The sequence below is a fragment of the Pongo pygmaeus genome, chromosome 3, assembly GCF_028885625.2.
Source record: "Pongo pygmaeus isolate AG05252 chromosome 3, NHGRI_mPonPyg2-v2.0_pri, whole genome shotgun sequence".
Taxonomy (NCBI): Eukaryota; Metazoa; Chordata; class Mammalia; order Primates; family Hominidae; genus Pongo; species Pongo pygmaeus.
In genome coordinates, this window is record NC_072376.2 from 56,093,821 (window position 1) to 56,115,932 (window position 22,112).

The 22,112-nt window shown below is 36.9% G+C and overlaps 1 protein-coding gene across 23 annotated transcripts in view; it reads right to left on the minus strand.

Annotated features, from left to right (window-relative positions):
- Window positions 1–22,112, minus strand: part of ADGRL3 (adhesion G protein-coupled receptor L3) — an 849,533-nt gene that overhangs the window by 825,885 nt on the left and 1,536 nt on the right. Inside the window, exon 1 of one of the 23 annotated variants that reach the window (XM_063663646.1) lies at window positions 21,756–21,770. The exons of the other annotated variants lie outside the window; for them this stretch is intronic. The gene's annotated coding sequence lies outside the window, so the exon portion shown is untranslated. Of the gene's footprint in view, window positions 1–21,755; window positions 21,771–22,112 lie in introns of those variants that run through there. 23 annotated transcript variants of the gene reach the window in all.

Consider the following 22,112-nt stretch of genomic DNA (forward strand, 5'->3'; position numbering starts at 1 on the left):
TTACCAATATAGAAATTTTATGAATAGAAAGTGTTGATTAATTAAGCAATGCATGAAAAATTTAAAATAAGCAGTTAACAAATATAAGGACACTTACCTAGCACTTTATAAACTCATAATTCAGAGTGTTGTATTTGGAAACGCCCATAAATCATTCCTTCACTTAAAGTCTGGGATCTGTTAGAATTTTGCTCTTGGAAGCTGATGGCTTGCTTCTATATTATCGTTTCTATTGTGTTTCACAAGGCATAGGGAAGCAGACAGAAACTGGCCAGTGTAAGAATGACAAGGTAACCCAAAATGCCCAAACAATCACTAAGTCACAAACACTCAGACACACACCCTCAACATTAGAGAAAACAAATAAAAGTCAAATACGGGTTGTTACCCCATAGTGTGGGGGCAAAACGCCCACGATGTTGACATATAAATCTTACACACAAGTGGAGGCATTTGACCGACACACACCACCACTCACCAATCTGGTTCTACACCTACTTTCAAAACCACTGTGGTTCAGAAGCTGAGAATATTGTTTCACTTCTCATTCCTCAGGTCACTGAAACAAGAGGCCAATGAGAAATCCATAAAAAACAATTTTGCATCACTCTCTGCTTATATTGTAAGTTGTATCCGTAACTGCAGAGAGCCCATTAAATGCACTTTCTACTCTTTCATCAGAATGCCATAATAAAAGCAAGAGAAGATAATAAAACTATATGTATCATTTCACCCATTTCTTTGGCACTCTAACATCTCTCCAAAGAGAATTTTGTGAAGTGCTTCTAACCATTTTTCTATCCAGTAATTAAGAAGGACTCTTTCAAAACTTGCTTTCTGAAGAGGGTATCAATAAAACTGAGACGAGAGAGATAATCTGACTTTCAAAAAAAAAAAATCTGACCGTCATCCTTAAGAATTATTCTTAGAGGTGCAAATAAAATTATGCCTTCAATCTTCATTTTCTAAATTTCCTCAATAAATAGCCTGGACAAACATCGACATGAACTGGAACAGTTAACTCTGGTAATTATTACAGCTCATAGTGGTTTTCTACTATCTTAACAATTTTCCCTACAAGCGTTCCATACATTTGACAAAAATCAATAATTATAACCATAATATCGGACCTCTCATTACAATTCCTTTTATACAATTAAAGATCCCTAAGAGGAAATATAAGTTTAAATTTCGAACTTTATTATTATGGGAAAGTGATGTTGTTGGTATTGTTTCAAGAGGAAATTATTCACTTTGTAGTCTGGGTTTCCTTTTCTATCTTTCTTGACTGCACACTAAGAAGACTAAAATATGGAACCTCATTCTTTACCAAGCTGGTTCCTGTACTTACATGAGTCCCTGCCATTCTTCTCACTGGCATTTCCAAATGGAGCTTGAAATTAACATTTTTTTTGGCCTTATGCCTTATTTTGTTTTGTTTTGTTAGTCCAGAGTTGTTTTCCTTTCGTGATTTACTTCACGCAACATTTTCTAGGAAGTCAGTATAACTACAGAAGCAAGCAGTTTGTCTTACCCAATGCTACAGAACCAAAGAGAATGAGAAATATATAAAATATTGCTTGTTATTTCTTTGTGTTTGAGATGATGGATATGCTAATTACCTAATCTGATAACTCTATATTATATATCAACACAGTGTTTTGTACTCCATAAATATGTACAATTATGAATTAAAATAAAATAAAAACAAAAACATATATTTAAACTTCTCCCATGAATTACAACAGATTTAAAAGAAAGGTAAAGATAAGGTTTATGTTTGGGACCCAAAAAAATCTTGACCAGACCACAGTGTTCTATTTGGACATTAAACTACCCAAGAGTATCTTAACAAGGCATCTCAATATGAAATTAACACAAACATGAATGAGCATACAATCTAAATGAAAAGTAGAATCTAATTCAATGCTTCCAGAGGACTAAAAAAACAGAATTCATAAAAATATGAAATCTGAAAGGCTTTCCTGCAATTATGGTTATGATGGAGTTGGCACAGCATGGTTTTAACCACATAGAAGATTAATATTTATTTTCAACAAATGTAGCTAGAAGAATGTTATTATATCTCCTCCTTTTTTCACTAGGAGCATGCTGATTGAAATGGATTCATTTATCTAAGCTGACAGCTAGACAAAACTATATTGCGAATATTTTTTATCTCTGATTAAATAAAAATTTCGCAACATCTGGTTTGCTACAACAATTACACAAAATTATCCAAAATAAGTTTTTTGAATATGTTTGAACATGTCACAAAGTGTTTAACAGCTCTTTTAATACACTATTCAGAAAAAAATAAATTAAATAGTAAAGCAACTTGTTGTAAAAGTATTAATTCTAATAAGAGACTCAAAAACATGGAAATATTACCAATTCACTTTTATAGGAGTTAGGATTACAAATAAAATATGATACTTGGTTACCCAGAACAAGAACTTAAGGGTTTTTCTGTCCTTTCAAAAAAAATCTTTTCAGCTATCAAGAGAGGTTTAAAATTGTATCTCTCTCTTTTGAATACTATAATTAGAGAACAGACAATGTCTTATATTGAAATAGCAGTTCTTGAAGAGGACACAAATATTGACATCATATTACAAGCCTACCTTTGAAGGGCAAGTTCTCACAGGCCAAATATAAAGACACATTGAGTCCTAGTTCATACATATCTACAGGTGCTTTCAGAAAACCTGGCTTCAAAATGTTCTTGAAAACTATACTATTTTATTATGCATGTCAATTGTATGTTTTTTCTCATAATATCCAATACATTGGCTAAATATTATTTAATTATAATCCCTAATTATTAATACATGTTTATAAAACTATTACATTCAGCAAAAGAGAAGTTAACTCAGGATAAAGGTCTCTGAGCTCATATTCCGGCCTCTGTCACAGTAATTCTTTGCAATAGTGAGACTGTTTTCTTAAATTGTCACTTTTAAAATAAGCAATTTTCTTCAAGTTCTAAAAATAATTGATTTAGGGGAAAATGTGCATTGGGGAAAAAGAAAGACTATGTCTGCCCTAAAATGAAAAGTATGCAAACTGTATTTTACAGTCCATATATACTATGTATATATGCCTGCAGAATGCAGTATTAAAAATAAGTAATAAAGGCATTTCTGGCATGTTATCTGATGCTGCTGTAAGTATTCAGGCTTCCATTTGTATCTCACAAATTGCTAGATAACCATTCCTTTCGGAATAAGTCAGGGATAAAAAAAGATAGTTTGATATACATGAAGTAACATGCCAGAATGATTCCAAATGGAAGTCCCTGAAGATTGAAAGCAACAGACATAAAATGCAATGTCAATCTTGCAAAAAGAGCAGGAGCAAAGGGGAAAAAAAGGAAATGGCTTGAACCACTGTGTTCCACTCCCTTTTTCTACATGAAGCAAGGGTGGTGATAGCACTAATTTTTCCTAACTGAATCTTATAATGACTAAACCTTCTGCCTGTGCATTAGATTACATGACTGAATTTAATTCTCACGATCTTTCTATGAAACAGATATAATCAGTCCCATTATATAGAGCGTAAAATGATACTTAGGAAGTGACCCAAAGTCACATAGCTGCTGTGTGGCAGTCCCATGGTTTAGGCTCAGAGTCTTCTGATTCTAAAGCTCATGTTCTAAATCACTAAGTATCTTGAGACAAACAAGTTATTAGAGCTTGTCCTATTACCTTTTTAAATCATACAAGACACATTTCACTTATGACGTTTCATCTAACATACTAAGCCCCTACCTTTGAAAAAATCAAATCTCATTTTCATAACCAAATACTCCAGCTTATGAAAAGACTAAAAGAAGTTCCAGCCATTGATGATTTTGTATTTTCTTTTTTTTTTTTTTGAGACGGATTTTCGCTCTTGTCGCCCAGGCTGGAGTGCAATGGCGCACGCAATCTCGGCTCAATGCAACCTCCGCCTCCCAGGTTCAAGCGATTCTCCTGCCTCAGCCTCCCGAGTGGCTGTGGTTACAGGCGCCCGCCACCACGTCCGCCTAATTTTTGCATTTTTAGTAGAGGCGGGGTTTCACCATGTTGTCCAGCCTTGTCTCAAACTCCTGACCTCAGGTGATCGGCCCGTCTTGGCCTCCGAAAGTGCTGTGATTACAGGCGTGAGCCACTGCACCCGGCAGATGACTTTATATTTTCAGAGGTTTGAAACAGGAAGAGAAATAATCGAAAGTCATGGCAGAATGTCAGAAATGCCATGAGAGAGATGACAAAGAGCAATGATGAGTTAGAGGACAGAACACAAGGGGAAAATAAAATATTTACATTATTAATGAAAAGCATAAAAGATGAAGTGTTTCATAAGTTCTTAAATAATATAGTCAACTATTTTGCATCTGTCACTCAGAATATTAAACCACTGTTCTGTTATAAGAAAAATGTACTACTCTCTTTTCAGGTATCATCGAAACAGGAATTCCCTGACTTCAATAATGAGTATTTATAAATAAATCACTATAAACAAAATGAAAGACCTTTGTGGTTTCAACCTTCTTAATTAAATTAAATGCAGTTTCAACATCTGGCTTTATGGTTTTTATATAGCATTTAAAATACAAACATATTAAAAATTCTAGTTACGTTGCAGGTCTTCAGAGAATGGCTTTTAACTTTCAGGTAAAAAATAAATCCAGATTAAACAACCGGATACAGAATAACTGCAACCGTATCTTATACAGGTAGATCAGTAAAAAACAGTAACAAAGTTTAGATGAGGTCATTTAACAACTGATCACCATCTCATTTAGGTCCTCCATTTCTTTATGATCTAATTAGAGTACAGCGTAGTACAGTCAAAATGGGTACTATGCAATGCAGACCACTTCTTTACACATGAATCAACTGAGGCCAGAAAGAAGCAGGATTTATTCTTTGCTGCTTAGCTGAGAAGCGGTAGGGCAGTGGCTTAGACTCTCATGTAACTGGTCTCTCCACAGCCCCCCTTGATGCCTCCTCCAATTATGTCTACACAGAGCAGCCAATATAATCTTTTTAAAATGAAAATCTGATCTTGTTATTACCTTGCTTAAAACCTTTCATGGCTTCCCATTGCTCTAAGATAAAAATCCCAAAATACTTAACCTTAGAAAATGTTACAAATTCTGGACTACTATTTACTAGCCAGATCTCATACCACTTCTCTCAATCCTTATGTTCCAGGTTCTCTAACCTCTGAGTTCCTCACAAGAACTGAGCTCCTTTCTTTAAGCCTTGAAACAGGAGGTTCCCTTCTTCAGGAAGGTGCTGCTTGACCAGTTCATCAACTGCAGTATTTTTTCTGTTTAATCTTTATCACAATTGTGTTTAACTGTGTCACATGAGAAGCACTCAAGCTGGGCACACCAGTGGCTTATGCCACCAGCACTTTGGGAGGCCAAGGTGGGTGGGTAACTTGAGCTCAGGAGTTTGAGACCAGCTCAGGCAACAAAGTAAGATGTCGTCTCTACTTTAAAAAAAAAAAAATTATCTGGGTATGGTGGTGCACACCTGTAGTCCCAGCTACTCGTGAGGCTGAGGTGGGAGGATCCGTTCTGTTAGGAGGTCGAGGCTGCAGTGAGCCATAATCGTGCCACTGCACTCCAGCCTGGGTGACAGGGCAAGACGCTCTCTCCAAAAAAAAAAAAAAAAGAAGCACTTAATAACATTTCTCGATAAATGAATGAAAAAGATTAATGATTCTAAATATAGTATCTTCTATTATAGGACTCTTCCTCTTTTAAAAATTCGATTTCACTAAGTTGCTTTTCCTAAACCACACTTACTTAACATTTTGCCCAAAGACTCTTAAACAAAAAACACTTTTAAAACATACTTCACTGTTATTTTATTAGTATTAAATAATTTGTTCCAAATAATTAAGAAATAATCTTTATCATCACATACTGTAGAAAGTCCCCCCAAATTTAAATAATAACCTTAATCCTAGCAGTGAAAAGAAGACAAAGTCTACTGTCTTTACTAAACAATAATACCAGTTTCCTTAACAATTGTTTTCCAGATTGATATTTTAGTGCTATTCTTTGACAAACAGAGTCATAACCATAGCCTTGTCTTTAGCACTGGTATTCCTAAAGCTGGCTCCTCTATTTCTACAGTTTCTCAGGGACAAAAGATACCAGGTACTTAATAAGTCGATGGGGATGGGAAGAAATAAGGGTAAGAATGAGTAGGAAACAACCTTCTGGAGTAAAACTCTCCTCGTCACAATACAAACAGATACATATCTCCAAAGCTAAACTCTGAAATCTTCATTTCAATATTTGTATAGATCTTACCTATTCCTGCTCACCTCAAATCTTCAGTGCCTGACCACCGTTTATGGTCAATAGAGAGTTTATTTTCTGGCATCCTGAAATTTAATATTAAATCTAGACAAGTGATATTAAAACATTCTCAATGTTAACTCACTTTCTCTGTAAAAGGAAAACTTCAGATTTGTTGTCTCTATTGCCACATCAAGGCATCAATGTTCAGTTTTCCTCCCTGTACTCAGCTCTATCAACCTCCTCCACCAGAACATGCTTGGGTCTGTGATGAGCTCTTCTGATGACAGAAAGTGAAGAGAGCACATTCTCTAGGGCTGCCTAGTCAACCTTCCTATCTCAGTTCACATGTCACTGGCTCTGGGAAGTCTTTTCAGATCCCACTCACCACCCAGCTCAGACAAGGTCTGATTCTGCCGCTAAACTCTCATAGCATCCTGGACTTGTCCTCTGTAGCACTTACCACAATTTTAACTACAACTAATTAATGAAAGATACATTGATTAATTCCTCTTTATTTCCATGATTTTGCGTGTGCCATAAAGCCAGAGGCTCTTTCTGCCATGTTATGCTCCATATCCCCTGCACCCGGCAGACATCCGGCGCTAACAAATAAATAGCGAATTATAAAATTAATGATTTAATGAAGCTAATCTTTTGGGAACTGCAGAAAAATAGCAGAACAATTTAGAGGCCCACTTAGGAAAAGGTATCAGCTTCAACAACAAATTGATGAAAAATTAACACAAATAATAAAATGTATTGGGTGCTTATACAATCTAGACAGTGTGCAATAAATTTTATGTGCATTACCTCATTTAATCCTCACAATAACTCTGAAAGGTAGGTATTATTTTTATCCTTTTCAACACATGAAGAAATGAGGCACGGAGAAGTGAAGTAACTTTTCCAGTGTGACATAGAGGAAAGGTTTGAAATCATGCTTTTACAACTCCCGTGCCCTCTACTTTTCCTCTTTGATTTTCATTCATGTATATACATTTTTATTACCGCAATTGGTACTTGTCTATTTGTGTGTTTATTAAGCCCAGTAAAGATCATTTCATTAATGTAGAACTAAATACAATTTAATGTTTGAACCTTATAATAAATTGTAATAATTTTACATAAATAAATTCAGCCATAAGAAAAAAAAAAGGAGTAAAACGGGGACACTGAGAATTCTATACTCAAGGTATACACTTCTGCTTTATAAATGAAGAAAAGTTGAAATTGCCTTGATACAAGGTAACACTGCTATGGGCCCAAAGCTCTGAATCTAAAAAGTATTTAATATAAACATAAGAAAAGAAAGCTGAGATTAAAAAAACTATACCAAATCCTAAAATCATTTATTAGGAACAAAACATATTACTATCCTTAATAATAGAGAAATATGATAAAAATATATCAGACTCCTTAATGGTTTCAAATTATGCAAAACATTTTCATTATGTCACTTTCTCTTTGAGCCATCACAAAAAGATAGTCCAATCTATTTCGTCTGTTTAAAATATGCCATTACCACATGCAGTAAAGAGCCTTAGCTCTTAAAGAAGGAAGAAATGTAACAATTCTTAGAACATCAACTACCTATTAAGTTTTTTTGAAAATTTCAACTTGCAAGCAGAAGTATTCTAATAAGCCTTACCATTTTATTTTATCCCATGGATATTTTAGGGAAAAAGGACCACCCACCATCCTATCTTCTACTTACAGATGATATAGACCTACAGAAGTTACATGACTAATTCGATACAAGTTAGAGAGTGATAACATCGTTCCTGAAATCAGAAATGAGAACTCTCAAGTGCAAGACTAAGAAATTCCAGGCCGGGCGCAGGGGCTCACGCCTGTAATCCCAGCACTTTGGGAGGCCAAGGCGGGTGGATCACGAGGTCAGGAGATCGAGGCCATCCTGGCTAACACGGTGAAACCCCGTCTCTATTAAAAATGCAAAAAAATTAACCGGGCGTGGTGGCGGGCGCCTGCAGTCCCAGCTACTCAGGAGGCTGAGGCAGGGGAGTGGCGTGAACCCGGGAGGCGGAGCTTGCAGTGAGCCAAGATGGGGCCACTGCACTCCAGCCTGGGCGAAAGAGCGAGACTCCATCTCAAAAAAAAAAAAAAAAAAATCCATAATAGAAGGCAGCATGTGCTACAAAACTGCCATGTCACTTTGGGCAAGTTACTTCAACTCTTCACAATATATTTTTAAGGAAACTAAAACGCAGGAGAGTTTGGCTTTCAAGATTCCTTCTGTACCTTTCTTTATTCCACATGCATGTACACAGCAATTTTCAATGGCACTTAAATTTATCTTGCAACAGTAATTTCAAAAACTGCTTTCATGTTCACTTGTTTCTTCTAGGTCCATAAAGCACATTCATGCAGTTATACAATCATTTATTTATCAAGCATTAAACTCTGTCCCATAAATATGTTCCGGTGCAGATTTAAACAAAATATTGATACTGAAAGTAGAATATGTTTCCACTCTGACTGCTAGAAATGTATCATAAATATGTCTGTACAATTGGAAGCAGAAGTCTCGAAGATATTGTTTAAAGTCTCTCAGAACAAAGAATGAACTACAATGAAATCAAATTCAGTAGGTACCTGCATTACTGGAAAATTGATTTCAAATTGCATTATCCACCTGCTGTTTTCCTCTTTAATTTTACCTAAATACTACTGGACATTTCACATTATGTATCTATTTTTATTGATTTTTTTTTAAATAGTCAAAGTCTCACTCTGTAGCCCTGGCTGGAGTGCCGTGGCGTGATGATGACTCACTGCAGCCTGGAACTCCCCAGCTCAAGGGATCCTCCAGCCTCAGTCTCCTGAGGAGCTGGGACTATGGACATGCACCCCAATGCCTGCTTAATTTTTAAATTATTTTTATAGAGATAGGGTATAACAATGTTGCCCAGGTTAGTCTCAAACTCCTGGGTTCAAGCGATTCTCCTGCCTCAGCCTCCCAAAGTACCGGGATTATAGGCATGAGCCACAGCATCCAGCCTGTACCTCTTATTCCTACAGACAGATCTCTAATTGAGGTTACACCTAGCAAAACTTGTGTTCATGTTTACTCATTATAAGCCAAAATGTTCTGTTTAATTACTTTTCTGACCCATCTACTTTTATAGACAAACTTCATTTATTTTAAATGCATTGACTGCTAATTTGCTCCTACTTTTTATACTTAAATTTTAGAACAATAATCGAAACCACCATTTGTTTTTGTTCCATAAGAAGTATGGTAAAGAAAAAGTTTTATTAAGTTGATACTTCAGATGAACTTAAGAGATACGAGGTCCATTCAAGAGCAGTGAAAGAAACTAAGAACATTTATGGAAATATTAGACACACGGTGGACTCAATTCTTCATGGAGAAAATTCATTGTTTGGTTTTGTTTAGTAATATGTTAAATTCAAAGACATGCGGCATAGCTTTACTTAAATATTAATAACCAGTAAATTTCCATTCTTGATTATTTTATTGACCTCTGCTTGTATATATTGGTGTACATGCAGCTGAGCATTAGTAATTCTTAAGAATCACCAAAAAGTTAGTAAAAGTTACTATACATATACACATAGTAAAACTATACATAACCAAGAATTAGTAGCTATGAACTATACACAACTGAGAGTTAACAATTCTTAAGAAAGAGTTTCCAAAACTTTCAGGGGACCAGTTATACAGAAGGCAATGATGCATCTGGACCTGTAACCAAGTAGAAAAAGTCAAAGGATTATTTACTCTTTGATCTAGTAATTGTACTTCAAGGAATCTGTACTAGAGAACAAAATTAGAGAAGAGGCCAAGCTTTCAGCACTTAGATATTCATGGTGACACCACTTATTCTAGCAACAAATGACAACCCTCATGAATAAGTAAATGTTTAAATCACGGTATGTCTACATTATGAAATATTTTACAATACTTAAAATAATGCTTTCAAAAAAATAATGGCATTGAGAAATTAGAGATAATTATACAAACTATATCTGGTTTAATCTCATGTCCATTAAACACACACAATACAGATGCAGATAATCAAAGCAAAAATTAAGTATGACATAATCTCTGTGAACACAGTGGTATGCCACTATATTATGTTATATTGAGTGATTTCAGTTTTAACTTTATGTATCTCTGTATTTCAAAAGTATTCAACGTGAGCATGTACTCACGTTGTAATCAGAAAAAAATTTAAATATGATCTTCAGAATGTACAATTAGCTATACTAGGAAGAAAGAATGGGAATCAAAATTCAGCCATTACCGGCACCCAAGTAGAATGGAAAAAGCAAGCACAAATGATGTATGTGGAGGAAAAATTCATTCCAGAGTAACCTCTACTAAGCCAAAAGAGAGTAGCCGGCAAGGAATTAACATAGAAGGACTGCTAAAATAAAACATATGGACTAACACAGTGTCCTCTGACACTGACACTATGAGCCCCTCATACAGACTGTTCATTCATTTGTAATAAAGTAGGTTAATTTCTCATATATAAATCTAATGCTTTCTTTCATACCCCATTACTTCTGTTGTTGTTGTTGCTCTAGCTCAACATCCCCTAAATTCAAGGAAGAAAACACACATATACATACCATTGTTATCTCACTATCATCTATTATTCAAGAAAGGTCTCATTGAATAAATGTCTGCTCGGAGGATCTAAGCAAATTTCATTTCTGAACACTACTGTCTGCAGCCCAGCAGGCTATTTCACCAAGATAAGATCACACATTTAATCAAACGCACCAGAAAAAGAAATACTCGCAAAAGTTTGCTTAATAACATCAAATCATTAAAAAAAAATGTTGACACCATACTAATTTTTAGTGCTCCTTCTTCTTTGAGAATTTGCAATAGTAAGGAAGGTCATTGTACATGAGATTTCTGCTAATTAGGCCTTCTACTAACCTTTAAAAATTCTTCCAAATTATCTTCATATGTTACTACTTATATTGAGTTGGTACTTTCAAATCAAAACGAAAACTCAACATAAGTTTCTTTTTTGAATACATGAAAAGTAAAATAATAAATTTAGGAGTATTCCAAACAATACATATAATAACTTAAAGGCACCTCAGCTGGTCAAGTGTCAGCATTAATATTCAGTCTCTGGTTTTGGTAATAATGAGCCCATATTAGATGTCTATCACTTGAAAAATACTACTGGATACACTGAAGTATATTTTCGTTGGATGCTTTAGGCAACTATAAAGGTATCCATGCTCAATTATCTGAAATATCCTACTTGATATAGTTTTGAATATTCTGCCTCTAAACAGAAGGTTTACTTGAATAAACATATATTCTCATCAGAAGCATGATATAATGAGTACACAGCAAGTGTAAAATAATTAGATGTCTCAAACAGATGGATGGATACATATCTACAAACTCACTTTTTCTGGTTTTACTTCTATTTGCATTTATTTTATGCTGTATTTGTTCCTATGCCATAAGTTTTTTTTTCTTCAGTTTCTTCTGGCACAACTTTTTCTTCTGTGCAATCTCCACTTCTGGTTTTGGAACAATTTGTTCTTTTTCAGTAATGTGGCCAGCGAAGCTCATACATGGGTTAATTCAACCATGAGCACTATCAGATGTCACATCTTGGGGATTTTGTTCATCTGAATGTACTCAATGCCTAGACAGTCTATATTTAAACCTTGAAGATCAGCATTATTCTCTGCACTTTTAAGCATGTGCAGGAAAAAATTCAGCTCTCTTTGTGCCAACAAACCTGTGTCCAGCTCTCCCATCTGGCATTGTACATTGTCATTGTACAGTGGCTCTACCACTGTAGGATAGAAATGGCACACTGCTTCTTTGTAAAGGGACATCTTTCAGATATTTGGTGGTTTTTCATATATGCAGAGCCTAGACGTCTTGAGCAGTTTTATAGATAACTTGGGTGCTCTTGAAATGAACCTGAAGATTTGAACCCCTTGATTTGCATAATTTTGTTGGGTTTTGTTGGTGAAGTGAGTAAGGAACCATTTTCTAAGATCACTCTGGCCTCTTACAGGAAAAGGGTAAACCCATTTTCAATGATTTTCCTAACCAATTCTTCTAACACCTGATTTGTCCCAGTTATTAAAGAATAACTATTCAGATACTATCAGCACCTCTTTCTTTTTGTGTGAACAACATCCCTCTCTTAATTGAGCCTTTTCTTCTTCAAGCTAACTATCCAACCATCCACAGAGGAACTGCAATATTCTTACTGCCTCCACCAAGCTGATGACAGTAGATCAGTATAAGTCTGAGTACTTAATTCAGACTGTGGGGAAAGGGAATGAATCCAGTAGTCAGAGAAAAAGAAAACTGGTAGGCTGGGTAGGGGCATGGAACTGAGGCAGAAGCCTAGAGGTATCCAATTTTTTCTGATACCTAGGTAAAACTTCACTCTTTCCCAAGAATCTTTAGGCGAGAAACACAATAACTTCCCAATAAATTAATCAGTTCAGCAGAAAGCTAGCTGGAGGTGTCTTTGCAATTAAAAGAGAAATAGTGAAAACACCCATTCTATTAAATATTTTAAGTTAAATTGAAGTACATATAACTTAGATATTATCATAAAATTGCACCATTTTAGAATGACTGTAAAATAATGTTTAACCATCACACATAAAAATTGTTAAGACTCAAAGTGAAAACTAATTGAAATTGCCTAAACCTCGAAAGATGATTGTATATAATTTTTTTAAATGGCTGCCTAGCTCTTCCTCCAAAGCCAACTACAGTTAATAATATAATTAAAACTCCTTAGACAACATCAACCGAACATTTAAAGCCAATATAAAGGCTATAGATACACACATGCCTTGTGTTAACAGAAAATGATTTCTCAATAGGTTCTTTGTCCACGCCTTGAAGTCATGATCAGTATTCTGAGTCAAGGTTCAAACAACAACCATAAGCCATTGACAAATCAAGAACACTGAAAATTTGAAAAAACAAAAGGTGTTAATGAAAACCAGTTGAACCCTTCCATTCTTGCTAGAAACAAAATCTCATACAAAAAGATGACCATCAGTCAGGACCATTTCCTTTTACTCAAAAGTCTTTGGAAGAGTTTGAGAAAAAGGAAACGGGGAAGGGGGGAACCAAACCAAATCAAAACAAAACAGGAGACTGTTGAAAACCCTCTTACAGGGTCAGCGTCAATGGAATGCATTTTAGTATTCAGGTTACCCACCCAAGCAGAACATCAAAAACTGGGCTTGAGTCTCTCCTCTATTCTCACAGGCTCAGGCTACTGTGGAGCCACTGGGGCTGTCCTGAATAGTAACACACTCTGCCTCTGCGGGATGCGTAAACACCAACACAAGCTGATCAAACAGGAGGGGGTGTCGTTTCTACTTGGCTTTCAATTCCTTGAGTCATACTTTAAAACACCTAATTCTGGTACAATTTAGCAAGCCAGTTGTCCAGTCCAATGTGCAGTTTACTTTTTCATTCATTTTTACCACCTACTATATCATATCCTTTCCTTTTCAGTACACATACTGGATAATTATAGTAAAAGTCACACATTTTAATAACTTCTCTTATTGGCACTGTCACTGAAATACATATGTCAATTCTAAAATTTCGACTCATTTATGAGCCTTTCAAAAGTTTTAGTCTTTAAAGCAATTTTGGGATCTGAATTTTATAGGTTTATCTCATTTATGGCATTCTTATGAGACTTAAAATCTGGGATTATAAATCTTTTAAAAATATGAAAATCCTGATATCTTCGACGTTTATGATGACTTGATATGGTTACAGCATTATAGAAAATTCTGATGCAGTTAAAGCTTAAAGAATGATTGACATGTGAAAAGATAATAGGGCATTTAATTTAAAACATCTTAAATTGTTACTTTCATTTTATACCTAATTTAAAGTCAATCTTCGGACACAGTATTTGGTGGATGTCAAAAATATTTTTCTGTCAGGATTATAATTTTTGATGGGGAATCAGTAGCAGAGCATAACATTTTAAGATGAAGAAGAGCTCAGAAATAAGTATTTAAAAGGTTAAAAAAGGACAGAGGGAAAGAACATAGCAAAGATAAATACAAGCTTTGAACCTTTCTCAACTACTTAAGAAAATGCTATTGATTTGCCTAGCTCATCAAGAACTCTTCAATTAAGAAAATGATATTTGATTTAGCTACGTTTTCTTAATAATGGTACTCAAGGACATTTCCAATAATACTATGACTAATAACAAAAGGTACTATGCATGAAATATTCACTCCACCAGGTACTTTTATATTTACTTCCTATTACTCTACTCAAACCAGCAATGTAAACTTTATTATCTCTATTTTGTAGATAGAGACGACAGAGCTAGGAACTTGCACATTTGGGGTTGTATTCAAGTGACTCTCAGTCCAAAGACCATTTCTGAGAAGCTCATAATTAAAAACACTGCCCAGCTATGCCTATCTATGGAGTATAATTTAATTTCTACAACACTAAATCAGAATTGACCAAAGTTCTGGAAGGAAATAAGTATGTGCTATAGTACTAATTTCATAGTGATAGGCTGGCTCAGAAATTAGCCATAGAATATACCCCCAAAATGTATATAACTTATAAATATATCTATAACTTAAAGTTTTCAAATAGTTGCCAAAGTCTCATTTAAAAGTATTACACAGTTCTCCAATTAAACTTTAGTATCTAGTAAAGCTAATCTGAATGTGTAGCTCCTTTCACTAGTCAGACATATGACCACTCACAAACAGACTGAACTACAGTATATAATTACCCCAAGGATCCTTTGCACTAAAAATGGCTTGTTGTGGTGCTTAGATAGTGATTAACAGATTAAGAGTATAGTGAGTCATCTTGATATCGCTTCAAAAAAGTGACTTCCTCTCTAATAATTCCCAAGATATATAAATATTCAATTGGGGTCTTTGAAATCTAGTTTTAATTGGGCATTCACATTCACTACCAAACTTCAAACTTAGCTCAAGCTAACAAAGGTGTTTTATTAATTCTTCCTCTAAAAAATGCTAATAACCCTTCATGAGTTTTAAAGTGTGAGAGTAAAATAAAGTCGATTATCTTTTATATGAAATTTTAAAATTTACTAACATTTTAAGACATACTCTATAATGGTGTGAAATATAATTATGTATCTGAGTCACATGGGGAATTGATTAAAGTTTCCTAGGACTCTCACGAGACTCAATAATAATGATGATGATAGTAATAATACTAGCAGCAAACAATTATGTTATTATTATTCACCAGGAACTGTTTTAAGGACTCTGCATAGATTTACCAATTAAATCTTCATAATCATCTGTGAATTTGGTACAATTGTTAGATCCATTAAAAATATCAGGAAATTAAAGCATAGAGAGATCAGGTATCTTGACCCAAATCCAACAGCTTATTCAGCCTAGGCAAACACACACTCCAGAGTCCCTTTCTGTTCATCTCTACACCACTCTGCCTTTCTAGGTATCAAAATATCTTGATCTAGGGCCTAGATCTAGATATTTTCCCCTTGACTCATTTGTAGCCTTCCCAAGAGCAGTCAGCAGATCAGGCTGCATATCTGCTGCTTTAAGGTTTCCATTTCACTAAATGGGGACAAAAAATCTAAAAACAAGTTTTCTACACTGGATTATTTCGAAATAGAATAATGAAAATGCCAAATAATTAATAACTATATCCAACCTGCCTATCTTTTTACAGGTTGGACATCTAATCATTTTCTCATCCTACATGGCTGTTTACGTGGCTGGATGGGTGGCATTTTAGAGCACAAGGAGGCAGATCTCAGAAAAATCTACTTGAGCCTTTCTCAGACTTTCTGGTCCAGGACTCTTTTATACTCTTAAAAATTAATGACCTACATTAGAGAAATGCAAATCAAAACCACAATGAGATACCATCTCATGACAGTTAGAATGGCGATCATTACAAAGTCAGAAAACAATAGGTGCTGGAGAGGATATGGAGAAATAGGAATGCTTTTACACCATTGATGGAAGTGTAAATTAGTTCAACCATTGTGGAAGACGGTGTGGCAATTCCTCAAGGATCTACAACCAGCAGTACCATTTGACCCAGCAGTCTCATTACTGGGTATATACCCAAAGGATTATAAATCATTCTACTATAAAGACACATGCACATGTATGTTTACTGTGGCACTGTTCACAATAGCAAAGACTCGGAACCAACCCAAATGCCGATCAATGATAGACTGGATAAAGAAAATGTGGCACATATACACCATGGAATACTATGCAGCCATAAACAGGGATGAGTTCATGTCCTTTGCAGGGACATGGATGACGCTGAAAACCATCATTCTCAGCAAACTAACACAGGAACAGACAACCAAAAACTACATGTTCTCACTCATAAGTGGGAGTTGAACAATGAGAACACATGGACACAGGGAGGGGAACATCACACACCGGGACCTGTTGCAGGGTGGAGGCTAGGGGAGGGATAGCATTAGGAGAAATACCTAATGTAGATGATGGGTTGATGGGTGCAGCAAACCACCATGGCACTTGTTTACCTATGTAACAAAACTGCACATCTGCACATGCATCCCAGAACTTAAAAGTATAATAATAATAATAATAGTAATAATAAATGACCTAAAGTGACTTCATGTTTTTATTTGATGTTATTTTATTTATTTATTTATTTTTGAGACACAGTCTTGCCCTGTGGACCAGGTTGGAGTGCAGTGACACGATCTTGGCTCACTGCAACCTCTACCTCCTGGGTTCCAGCGATTCTCCTGCTTCAAGCCTCCCGAATAGCTGGGACTACAGACACCACCATGCCCGGCTAATTTTTGTATTTTTAGTAGAGACAGGGTTTCACCATGTTGGTCAGGTTGGTCTCAAACTCCTTACCTCAAGTGATCTGCCCACCTCAGCCTCCCAAAGTGCTAGGATTAGAGGTGTGAGCCACTGCACTCAGCCTCTAAAGTGACTTTTGATTATGATATCTGTAACTGTCACCATTCAAGTATTGATAAAGTGGGAAAATTCTAAAACTTGAGAATACATAAGAACATATGACATATGCCATCAGAGCAATGATGTCATCACATATCATATACCTTCTGGAAAACTCCACTGAACACTGTTAAAGAATACGAGTGAAAGGCAAATAATGTCTTAGCATTACTGTAAAAATGATTTCTTTTCACATTTCCTCTGAAAGGGTGTCAGAGATCCCCAGAGGAGACTTTGAAAACACTGATAAAAGAGCATTGTTTGCTTTACAAAGTAACTGACATGGAAGTTTTGCCAGGCAGAAACATTCAGTTGTATGATTTATTTTTCCATCCCAAAAATAGTTTTCAAAATAAGTAGGATTACCATCCACAATATTCCATTTAAATACTTGAATAATATGGACCAAATTTTCACTTCTTTTAACACCTATTTGTAATCACTTTTATGAAGACATTCATTAAAATTGAAACTAAGTTCCTGTTTTAAGTGTCAATAAGACATAAGGAAGACATGATTTATCAAGGCCTATAGAACCTATTATGAGCAAATATAGAAACTCTCCCCTTTTATCCACCCCTCAAAATAAATAAAGAAGTTCAATTAATTTCAAGTAGGACAGCTACTTTTCTCTTTTATATTTTGTGCTTATGAATCCATAAGCACATGTCACAATTCTAAGAAAAAAGTTACACCTGGTTTCTTATGCAGCAGTAGAGTTAATTTTATTGGACCATGCTGACACTCAGATCAGAGTAATGACATTAAAGATTTGGGGAGAAACTTTCACATCTTAGATGCATAAATGCTATTTACAAGCATGCTCATGCTACATTCTCACAATGTATTACAATGAATGAAAAATCTGGATTTTTCTCTCCATTGATCAACAACTCCCTAGCCTTCTCCCTACCCTTCCCGACAAAACACAGAAAGATAACCAAGGAAAAATGTCAGCAGGACCTTACTCATACTTGCAAGTTTTACTATTTATTTAATTATAAAATTGGTTATTCTATAAAGAAATGCATTTGCATGAAATAAGAAGACATAAATATAATAATAATCTAAGTGTAAATATGTCCTGTGGGCAAACAAATAATAAATTACAATACAGCCGTATTCTTTAAGGTTCCTCCCAAAGTGAGCAAATGCATATTTTGAATATAATGCAAATCTAGGAAAGAGAAGGCAAAATAGCCATTTGCAAAACTTAAGGACAGATCATCGTTTTTAAATTCCAACTACTCTAGCCATTCACACCATGCTAAATTAAGGCTGCACAGCATTTCTTAAAATCACTGTTTGATCCTAAATACGAAAATCGCAATCAGTTTTCCTTGCTGATTTCTGGGCCAAAACTCCCTACTTCTAACAGTAACTGTCACTTCTATTTGGCAGTCCTTTTCCAAGAGAGTTTCAACCAACACTTAAAGTGGTCCAAATCAAATCTGAAAAACAATTCAGTTTTGCATCATATTATTTGACTAACTTCAATCCTCATGACTTTATAGTCTTTTTAATCTACTATTTATGATTTCCTTGGCTATAGCTCACAAAGGAATCAATGGTAAATCAAATCCATAAAAAAATCTGCCTTTCCTAATTAGTAGATACAACGCCAGCCACAGAAGCTGCAGCCAGTAAGTGCCATACTTGCTATTATTCCCTGTGGAAAAGAGTATTTAAATCTGCAAAATGTTAAGAAGATCATGATTAAGAAAATCATTTCTGAAAGACTTCCCATTCATATTTTTGAGGAGCACTCTCAGTCTGAAGGATAATCACACCAAGCAACCTAAAATGAGACATCAAAAGCATTTACCCATCAGGCAAATCACATGCTGGCTTATCACTCTTCAGGCTGGGGATGTCTGATGCAGCGTAACATCTCTATCTAAAAAAAAAAATTAATAGTTCATATAAAACTTTGTGTTAATCATTCCTCCTACCCTGATTTTGTAGAAATAGTCTAGTCTACCATATACACAAATAGATCCGGTTACTGAATACTTAGTGATAAGGAAGAGCTATGGAATGGCATTCAAATACTCTGATACATTCACCTTCAGCTAAAGACAGCACAATACACTGACACACACAGTTCTAATGACATCAGGACCTGTGGAATGTATGACTGCTAGGGAACACATGCTGCTAGGAAACAAAGAACAGATCTGATCAAATCTTGTAATGTAAGGACTGGGAATCATTGTGATTAGATCTTAGAAAATGGGAGGACAAATATTCTTTAATCCTCAGAAATATTTGCAAGTATAAAGACTTTACTATGTATCATCTAGAAATGAAACAAATATATGAAGCTAGATTCTCATGAATTAAATCAAAATTTTCTAAGTTTTCTATTAGAGTGATGGCCATTAGCAATATCTCTCATAAAAATATAACTTAAAGTCAGGCATCAGTGATTCGGTGTCTTTTGCAATCTATGCTTTTTCAAGAGGTCAAGGTCTTTAAAAAATAATGAAGATATCCAGAAATTATTGTACCTAAAAACAAAGTACCCTGTTCCATTAACAGCCCTATACTTTTTAAAACAAAATAGAACACAAGTATTTGCAACAAACACCAAAGCAGTCAGAGCTAATCTAGACCTAAGGAATTTAATACATTTTAATTATTGAAAGTAAAAAGCATTTTCACTAGCAAAAGTAACACTTTAAAAACTGTGTTTATCTTTGTACAGTCTTTACCCTTGCTTTGGTTACAAAAAAAAAAAAAGATTGGGTGAAACAAAGCTGAGAGATAATTCAACACACAAATATCCTCTTAACTCCTACACAAATTATCTGGTATCCTATTTTGGTGATTATAAAAGAGCTGAGAATTCTATCCTATTTGTAATCCACATACAGATAAATTGGGCGCCAGAAGTCCAGATCATTTAGAATCATTACAGATGGAAAAATATACAAAAGAAATCTTACCAAACTCTGTTTATTCTCATAGGGAAATATAGGAGAGTCTCCAAATGAAAAAATGCTAAAGAAGTGTTTCTTTGCAGATTCTACGATGACATTCTTTAACTAGTGATGAAAGCCCATATGACACTAAAATTAGCAGACTGCCTATTTACTTCAGAGCAAAACACAGAAGGCAATTTTTCCTTCCTGCCAGAGTCTATGCGTCTCCTCATTTCCCCAGCAGCTGGCTGGAAGGATGTAAAATCAGAGGTGCAAGAAGCCTTATACTTCCTAATGAGTAATACAACCAGAAAAGTAAACACAACAGACGACAGCAGGTTAGACTCTAAAGGAGACTGTGGCAGGAGTGCTTACACCGTTGTTTACAATGTGCTCTAACTACCGCAGGCAGGGATCACACGCAGACACAGGGAGGAGACACCCTGGAGGTGGCTCTCAAGGCTCAAGTTCGCCCAACTGCTATGATATCTCTGGCCATAAATAAAAGCAGCGCATGTTTCTATCAGAGGTAGGAAAGTGGCCAGAGAATTCCAGGGACTAGGAGTTACGCTGGCTGGACTCGATTACTTCAATCTGCTGGAGAGATGACTACCCTATGAGGTTCTCATCAGGGCCAATCTGGGGTGCATCAAGCGCTGCACCAGCGACTCTCACGCGCCGCACGCATCTCGCCGAGCTGCGCCTCTCCAGGGGAAGGGGACACGGCAAGGCTTCCTCGCCACCCTGAGGGGGCCCCCGTGGCCTCCTCAAACCAGATTTTCCAGTTAAGCGGATCCCAGGCGATTTCAATAAGCAAGCTCAGCTCCAGCAGCATCAGCTCCGGCATCCCCGCAAATATCTCTCTGCCGTCCCTGGGGCGCAAAAATGCGCACACACTCAAACGCTGACTCCGCCGCCAAGTAACGCTGGTAGAGGAGGTCGCCCCCATCCCTACACACCACACACACACACACACACACACCCACCCACCTATAGTGCTGGGGGCCTGGCACCCTAAGCTTCTGAGCTCCGACGTGGGACCGGAGGCTGGGTAGCGGCAGCTCAGACGCTACGCTGCAGCCTGGAGCCTTCCCTTCTCCCGAGAGAAGCGCGAGGTGCCTTCTCTCCTACCTGTAACCCGCCAACCGCGACCACCAATGCTCTGCCCACCCCGCCCCGGCGCCGCGGCCGCCCGGATTCGTGCAACACCGCCGCCCCCCGCCCAGTGCCCACTACCAGCACAGCGCAGTCCGGGCCACCCACGAAAGTGGCAGCTTTCTCCAGCCAAAACCGCCTAACAAAGCCTGGGCACGCAGGTCTAAACCAAATTGCCGTGAAGGAGACACAACAGGCAGGGCGCGGGGAGGCAGCCAGACTCCAAGACTCAGGGGCGCGACCTGGGCAAAAGGGGCCACCACGGATGCTCCAGGCAAGCGTTGAGGGAGAATCGCGCCGGGCTCGGCACCCTGCATTTTCCATCTTCCCAGAGCCCAGCTTCTCACCCAGACCCTGTCCGTCCTCCAGCCCGCTCCCGCCTCCAGCCGCACCAGTTCCAGCCTGACGGAGAAAAGGCGCCCTCCTGTCCGCTTTCTGCCCCCACCAGGAGATGGCACTGGGGTGAGAGGAGAGGGAAAATTAACGGGGTGGGAACTGTTCCTATTCCCCAGCGTGTGCAGCTGCGAATGCGCCCAGTCTCTTATCCCCCTCACTCCCCTCGGCCGGCCAAATCGCCCAATGGCTGGAAAAAACTCCAACCCGCGCCAGACCCGAGCGCCCACCAGTTAGGAGGTTCCCTTCCCGCCCCGCACCACGACCGGATGAGTGTGTGTGTGTGAGGGCGAGTGTGTGAGTGGAGGGGC